The sequence below is a fragment of the Salvelinus sp. IW2-2015 genome, unplaced genomic scaffold (genome assembly GCF_002910315.2).
Source record: "Salvelinus sp. IW2-2015 unplaced genomic scaffold, ASM291031v2 Un_scaffold2457, whole genome shotgun sequence".
NCBI lineage: Eukaryota > Metazoa > Chordata > Actinopteri > Salmoniformes > Salmonidae > Salvelinus > Salvelinus sp. IW2-2015.
The window spans coordinates 47,737-55,454 of NW_019943775.1; the positions used below are offsets into that span (position 1 = coordinate 47,737).

The 7,718-nt window shown below is 44.7% G+C and overlaps 1 pseudogene; it reads right to left on the bottom strand.

Annotated features, from left to right (window-relative positions):
• The window catches only part of LOC112073999 (macrophage mannose receptor 1-like), a 61,281-nt pseudogene that overhangs the window by 10,376 nt on the left and 43,187 nt on the right, over positions 1-7,718 (bottom strand).

The following is a 7,718-nucleotide window of genomic DNA, read 5'->3' on the forward strand; positions in this document are numbered from 1 at the left end:
TCACCCTCGTCTTTCCTACAGGATGTATGGTCTGTCTCACCCTCGTCTTTCCTTACAGATGTATGGTCTGTCTCACCTTTGGGCTTCTTGCAGATGTATGGTTATCAAGCCCATCTGGGGGCAGTGCCCCAGGTCCCATCGGAGGAATCGCATATATCATACATATTGTAAGAGTCCTGAGGCTGTCCCTCTGCCCAGTTAATGTAGTCCAGCACTGTTTGGTCCAGCCACTTCCACTGACCTGCAACAGGGTCTGTTGTTAGTCATGTAGTTACCTACACTCTTACAGAGAAAGGTTATATCTAGAACCTAAAAGTGCTATTCGGCTGTTACCAAGGTTTTCCCATGGTGACAGCCGAAAGACCATTTTGGAACCCTTTTATTATAAAAGTGTAGGTGTGTTTTGTACAGGCCTATCTAGAAAGATTGGTAGTTACTAGGTGTGTTTTGTACAGGCCTATCTAGAAGGATTGGTAGTTACCTAGGTGTATTTTGTACAGGCCTATCTAGAAGGATTGGTAGTTACCTAGGTGTGTTTTGTACAGGCCTATCTAGTAAGGATTGGTAGTTACCTAGGTGTGTTTTGTACAGGCTATCTAGAAGGAATTGGTAGTTTACTAGGTGTATTTTTGTAACAGGCCTATCTAGAGGATTGTAGTTTTTGTCTTTTGTAGCAGGCTATCTAGAAGGATTGGTAGTTACCTAGGTGTGTTTTGTACAGGCCTATTAGAAGGATTGGTAGGTTCCTTAAGGTGTATTTTGTACAGGCCTATCTAGAAGGATTGTAGTTACCTAGGTGGTGTTTGTGTACAGGCGCGTATTAGAAGGATTGGTAGTTACTAGGTGTGTTTTGTACAGGCCTATCTAGAATGGATTGGTAGTTTACCTAGGTGTGTTGTTGTACAGGCTATCCAGAAGGAGAGTAGCTGTTTTCAGACCTCCGGTTGCTCTTTTATGAAGTGGAGTTCTTCAGGATCCTCAGATGCTCAGCAGGGAGCGCACCTCTCAACACATCAATATTTGAATTAATGCTTTCCCACTTTCTTCACGGTTTTGTTTCTGTCCAAAGAAGTGCACAGTTCATAAAATACTGGATCCCAATTCCAGTTCTCTCCTTTTCTCCCTGAAGTGTGCACCTCGCTCAGTCCATCGCAGGAATGTAAAACCATTAGTTATTAGGTTATTGTCTGTGTTCCAATGCATTAGATAGTATTCAGTCTGTGTTTAATGCAGTTAGATAGGTGGTGTATGGTCACTCGTGAATCCATTAGATGAGGTGTATAGTCTGTGTCTAATCAGATAGGTCTTTCAGTCGTGCCGCTATTAGATGTGGTCGTAGTCAGTCTGTTGTTTCATACATCATTAGATAGGTGTATCAGTCTGTGTTCCTAATATTAGATTAGTGTTGCATATGTATCTGTGTCCTAATACCATTAGATTAGGTTGATATCATCTGTGTCTACAGTTGGGCTGAGATTATGGTTATCAGTGTTCTGTGTCCTAATCATTAGATAGGTAATATATCTTGTCTGTGTGTTCCTAATCACATTAATAGGTTGTCATCAGCCTGTGTTCTAATGCATTGAGATAGGTGTATCGGCTGTGTTGTCCAATGACATTAGATAGGTGTATCAGTCTGTGTTTCCTAATACATTGTAGATAGGTGTATCATCTCAGGCTGTGGTTCCTAATCATTTAGGTAGGTGTATCAGTCTGTTGTTCTATGCATTTAGATAGGTATATCAGTCTGGTGTCCTAATGCATTAGATAGGTGTATCAGTCTGTGTCCTAATGCATTAGATAGGTGTTCAGTCTGTGTACCTAAGTGCCAATTGACTAGGTATAGTGCAGTCTGTGTTCCTAATGCATTAGTTGGTGGGTGATACTGTCTGTGTTCCTAATGCCATTAGATAGGTGTAATCAGTCTGTGTTCTAATGATTAGCATAGGTGTATCAGTTCTGTGTCCTGAGGACGTAGGCGAAAGGTTGTGATAGGTGGTATCTAGTGCTGATGTGTTTCTCTATATACAGTTCGAGAGATTAGGTTGTAGTCGCGAGTCTCGTGTGTGTTGCCTACGAATGGCATTAGATCAGGTTTAATCAGGCTGTGTTCCTAATACGCATGTAGATAGGTGTAATCAGTTCTGTGTTCCTAATCATTTAGAATAGGTGTATGCAGTCTGTGTTCCTAATACATTAGGTAGGTGTAGGTGTGCAGTCCTGTGTTCCTAATGGCACTCCTTATATTAGATAGGTATGTTGTGGGCGGTCTCGTAGTCTGGTGTCTAATACACCCTTTAGATAAGGGTGATCAGTCTGTGTCCTAATCACACATCATTAGCGGGGGGTTAGGTGTACAGGTCTGTGGTCCTAATGGTGCATTAAGGTGAGGTGGTAATCAGTCTTGTGGTTGTCCTAACGTTGGTGTCATCCGCGGGTTTCAAAAAGGCAGTACGCAATTTTAGCACATCGCCTGTTTTGGTCTTTTGAGGCTCCTCCTACCGTTTGAACTTGTATCAGTGTTTGGGTGGAGGTGTCGTCGGTCCCAGCTCTATGTTTCGTCAATTGACGAAGCTGTAGCAGTGCAACTCATGGAAAGGGCAACAGACCAGTTACATACCACTCGATCTCCTCCTCCTCCATCTGGGATAACTCCCCGGGGTCTGGGGTGGGGCCGTGGGCGGGACAAGCTTGTGGAGGGGAACCAACCAAAAGGATTACAGAACTGCTCAGTGTGCAGGGGAGAGGTCGCCACCAATAGGATCTCCTTTCTCTGGGAGAACTCTAGCCAATGGGTATTACGGGCGCTGCCATAAGGACCTAACCAAATAGATGTCCTTCCCTCCTGGCTAGTCTTTCAACCAGTTTTCACTGGGGCCTGTAGGACTGTCACTTGGGTAGGTGAACTGTCTCACTGGGGACTACTAACACACTGGGGTAGGTACCTGTCTCACCTGGGGGACTACTAACACTGGGTAGGTACGGTCTCATGGTGACTACTAACACACTGGGGTAGAGTACCTGTCACCTGGTGACTACTAACACACTGGGTAGGGTACCTGTCTCACCTGGTGACTACTAACACACTGGGTAGGTACCTGTCACCTGGTGACTACTAAACACACTGGGTAGGTACTGTCACCTGGTGACTACTAAACACACTGGGGTAGGTACCTGTCACCTGGTGACTTACTAAACACTGGGGTAGGGACTGTCTCACCTGGTGACTACTAACACCACTGGTGATGTATGGATATAAACTGGTGTGGGATACTAAACTGTGTGTATACTGTCGTTTCACCTGGGGGACTACTAACACACTGGGGTAGGTACCTGTCACCTATGGTGACTACTACACACACTGGGTAGGGTACCTGTCTCACGGGTACTACTAAACACCTGGGGGTAGGTACTGTCACCGTCTGGTGGATTACTAACACACTGGGGTAGGAGACTCTCCACCTGGTGACTACTAACACACTGGGGTAGGTACGTCTTCACCTGGTGAAATTAGTGGTAACTATTCGGGATCTCAGGCTGGGTAGGAGGAGCTGGTCTCACCTGGGGTGAGTACTACGGAAAAACTGGGTAGGTGGTACGCTGGTCACCGTTGGTGAATACTAACACACTGGGGTAGGAGACTGTCTACTGTGACTATCAACACGGGGGTAGGTGACTACCTAAACACACTGGGGGTAGGTACCTGTCACGTGGTGACTACTAACACACTGGGGTAGGTACCTGTCACCTATGGTGATACTAACACCTGGGGGTAGGTACCTGTCACCGTGGTGAACTACTAACACATGGGGTAGGAGACTGTCTCACTTGGGTGATATAACACAGCCTGGGGTACGGTACCTCTGACCTGGTGATATAAACACATGGGGGTGTGGTACCTGTCTCACTTGTGTGACTATGAACACACTGGGGTAGGTACCTGTCACCTGTGGACTACTAACACCCTGGGGTAGGTGACTTACTAACGATACACTGGGGTGGGTATGGTACTTTGTCACACCTGGTGACTACCTCACTTGGGTAGGTACTGTCTCAGCCTGGGACTACTAACACACTGGGTAGGAGACTGTCTCACTGGTGGCATACTAACACACTGGGTAGGTGCTGTCTCATTCACTCTGGGTGACGTATAACGTAGACACACTGTGTAGGGTACCTGTGCGTGTCACACCTGGGTTGGTGGGCGTGACTGAGCCAATCGACGACTACGTGGAGTTAGGAGACTGTCACGACCTGGTGACTACAACATACGGGGGGTAGGGCATTACCTGTCGTCACGCTGGGTCGACTAATACACATCACTGGGGTAGGTGACCTTGTCTCTCCTGGTGACTACAACACAGTTTCTGGTGTAGGGTACTGTCTCACTAGACTACTAACAGCATGGGGTAGGTACCTGTCTCTCCTGTGCTACACACACACGGGGGTAGGAGTACTGTCTCACTAGCACTACTTAACACACTGGGGTAGGGTACCTTGTCTCACACGGCTGTGTGATGTAAGTAACGGTATCACTGGGTGGGTACCACCATGTTATATTACAGTACACTAGCCTTTCCTGACAATCTGACCACCATGTTATATTACAGTACACTAGCCTTTCCTGACAATCTGACCACCTAGGCTTTATCTCAGAAGAACACCGTTTTGTGGTGCTGTAGACGACCCTGTGGTTGAAACCCAGTCGTATCCCCAACAGCAGTCCCGTGACTTCCTCCCGCCCACCCAGCACATTCCAAAGCCATCTGGCTCCTATAGATAACTTCAATCAAATTTATCACATTCATTTATAAAGCCCTTCTTACATCAGCTGATGTCACAAAGGGCTGTACAGAAACCCAGCCTAAAACCCCAAACAGCAAGCAATGCAAGTGTAGAAGCACCTTGTTACTTCTGATGTGACAACCATTCTCCATCACCCCTCAGATACGATAGTATTACTTATGATCCATCATGTCTCTAGTATAGAAATGTTCAAAGTTTCACCCAGAATCCAACATTACCAATAACCTGCCTATTCTGATGAGGAGTCTGTTGCACCTGAAGAGACAGCTAGTACTGTACCTCATTCCTATTGAGTCCAATCCACAGTGGTGTCTGCAGCTTCAGAGCCTGCAGCTCCAGGTAGGCTGCTGACAGTTCATCCAGGGTGCTAGCCAGCTGGCCCTCCTCAGCCTCACACTGCACCCGGGCTTCGTACCATGTCCTGTTCTGGGGCAGCACCTTGTAGGAGTCGTTGGCCAGCTTCACCCAGCCTCTAGGTAACACTGTTGTCGCCGGGACTGGGATGCCTGAGTCTAGGAGGGCAGAGCAACACTTAGTCAGAGGGCCGAGGACGGAGACAAAAAGGAGGAGGAAGAAGAGGATGAAGAGGAGGAGAGAGAAAGAAGAGGAAGTAAAAGAATGTCTTTGCTCACCAACTTTGCGCTGACAGATGAAGCCGTGTGTGTCGTTGCAGGACCTGATTTCCCATTTTCCCAAGATGGAGGAGGAACTGGCCATCACAATACACTGTGAGACAAAGATTATCAATATCGACAACATTCACAGTCACAGTCTTAATTCTCTCATATAGTAGAGCTTTGAGCAAAATGTAAGTCTAGCACATCAAATAATACATTATTACTATATTATTATATCTGATTTATTGTGTCTCATTTTGAATGGATTATTTAATTCTTGTTTAAATGGATCTTACCCGACTAGCCTGAGAGGAAAGCATATCCATGTACATCTACAATTAGAAAACAAAATGGAATACGTTAATGGTATTTATTAAGACATTGTTCTAGAGATAGAATAAGCAAAGTAAACGATGGGGATTTAGTCAATGTGTTTCAGTATAATATGTAAACGATAGGGATTTAGTCAATGTGTTTCAGTATAATATGTAAAGGATGGGGATTTGGTCAATGTGTTTCAGTATAATATGTAAAGGATGGGGATTTAGTCAATGTGTTTCAGTATAATATGTAAAGGATGGGGATTTAGTCAATGTGTTCCAGAATAATATGTAAACGATAGGGATTTAGTCAATGTGTTTCAGTATAATATGTATATAAACATATGTACAGTAGGCCTGTCGGTGCGTGAGTGTGGATATCTGTGTTTGTGTATAAATGTGTGTATACAAAATGTTTAGTATACAGTCGCTAGTGAAAGTCTTTTAAGCAGATTAAAGTCAGAACTGAGGCTGGGCCATTCAGGAGCATTCAACAGCCATTCTGGTGTGTCTTTGGCATTCACATGTGTGTAATTAGGCTTTCTTGTCCCTGGGATAGTTCAATAATTTATTGTCCCTGGGATAGTTCAAGGGTTTCTTGTCCCTGGGATAGTCCCAGGCTTTCTTGTCCCTGGGATAGTCCCAGGGTTTCTTGTCCCTGGGATAGTCCCAGGGTTTCTTGTCCCTGGGATAGTCCCAGGGTTTCTTGTCCCTGGGATAGTCCCAGGCTTTCTTGTCCCTGGGATAGTCCCAGGGTCTTTTGATTCTGACACATTCCCCAAAGAGGCTTTCACCAAGTATGAACTCTGGGGTGTTTCCACCAAGTATGAACTCTGGGGTGTTTCCGCCAAGTATGAACTCTGGGGTGTTTCCACCAAGTATGATCTCTGGGGTGTTTCCACCAAGTATGAACTCTGGGGTGTTTCCTCCAAGTATGAACTCTGGGGTGTTTCCTCCAAGTATGAACTCTGNCCAAGTATGAACTCTGGGGTGTTTCCACCAAGTATGAACTCTGGGGTGTTTCCACCAAGTATGAACTCTGGGGTGTTTCCGCCAAATATGAACTCTGGGGTGTTTCCGCCAAGTATGACCTCTGGGGTGTTTCCGCCAAGTATGATCTCTGGGGTGTTTCCGCCAAGTATGAACTCTGGGGTGTGAAGACATACGCAATCAATACATTCTTTCCATTTGAATATGTGGAATATGTTTGTGTAGATCTGTCAGAAAAAAACAATTTAATTCCTTTTTTACTTAATTTTAAGGCAGCAAAATGTGAAAACCGTGCAAAGCGTGTGTAGACTTTCACTTGGTCCTGTGTGTGCATGTGTGTACACTTTTACTTTAAAGGGACTTTACCTGACGATAGTGCTCTTGCGATGGGAATATCTGCGACAATCTCTACAATTAAGAAACAAAATATTAAAACAGAAACAACTTTCTTTCACTTTGAATATGTGGAATAGGTTTGTGTAGATCTGTAGGCAAAAACATATAATTTTATTCCTTTTTTACTTAACTTCAAGGCAGCAAAATGTGAAGACTGCAAAGCGAGTGTAGACATTCACTAGATCCTGTATGTGTATGTCTGTGTTTACTAAAAGTTTAAAGGGACTTTACCTGACCATAGTGATACCATCGCGATGGGAACATCTGCGACAATTAAGAAACAAAATATTACATATTAGGGGAATTTATTAAGAAACATTATTGGTTTAGGGATAAAATTAGCAAATGAAACTCAGAGTAAACTAACACATCATGCCCAGTGTACCACACAGTGTTCCAGGCTGTAATGTATGTGCATATTATGTCAAATGTTACCTCAATTTCCACCACTGAGCAAATTTAAGGTCTGCTGAGCACAAACTTGAAGGTTGTGAAAATTCTGTGCAACTTCCAGCGCGCGTTTACTGTCAACACTGAGGCTGTACCTGCTTTAAGTTACAGTTTTACTGTGAACACTGAGGCTGTACCC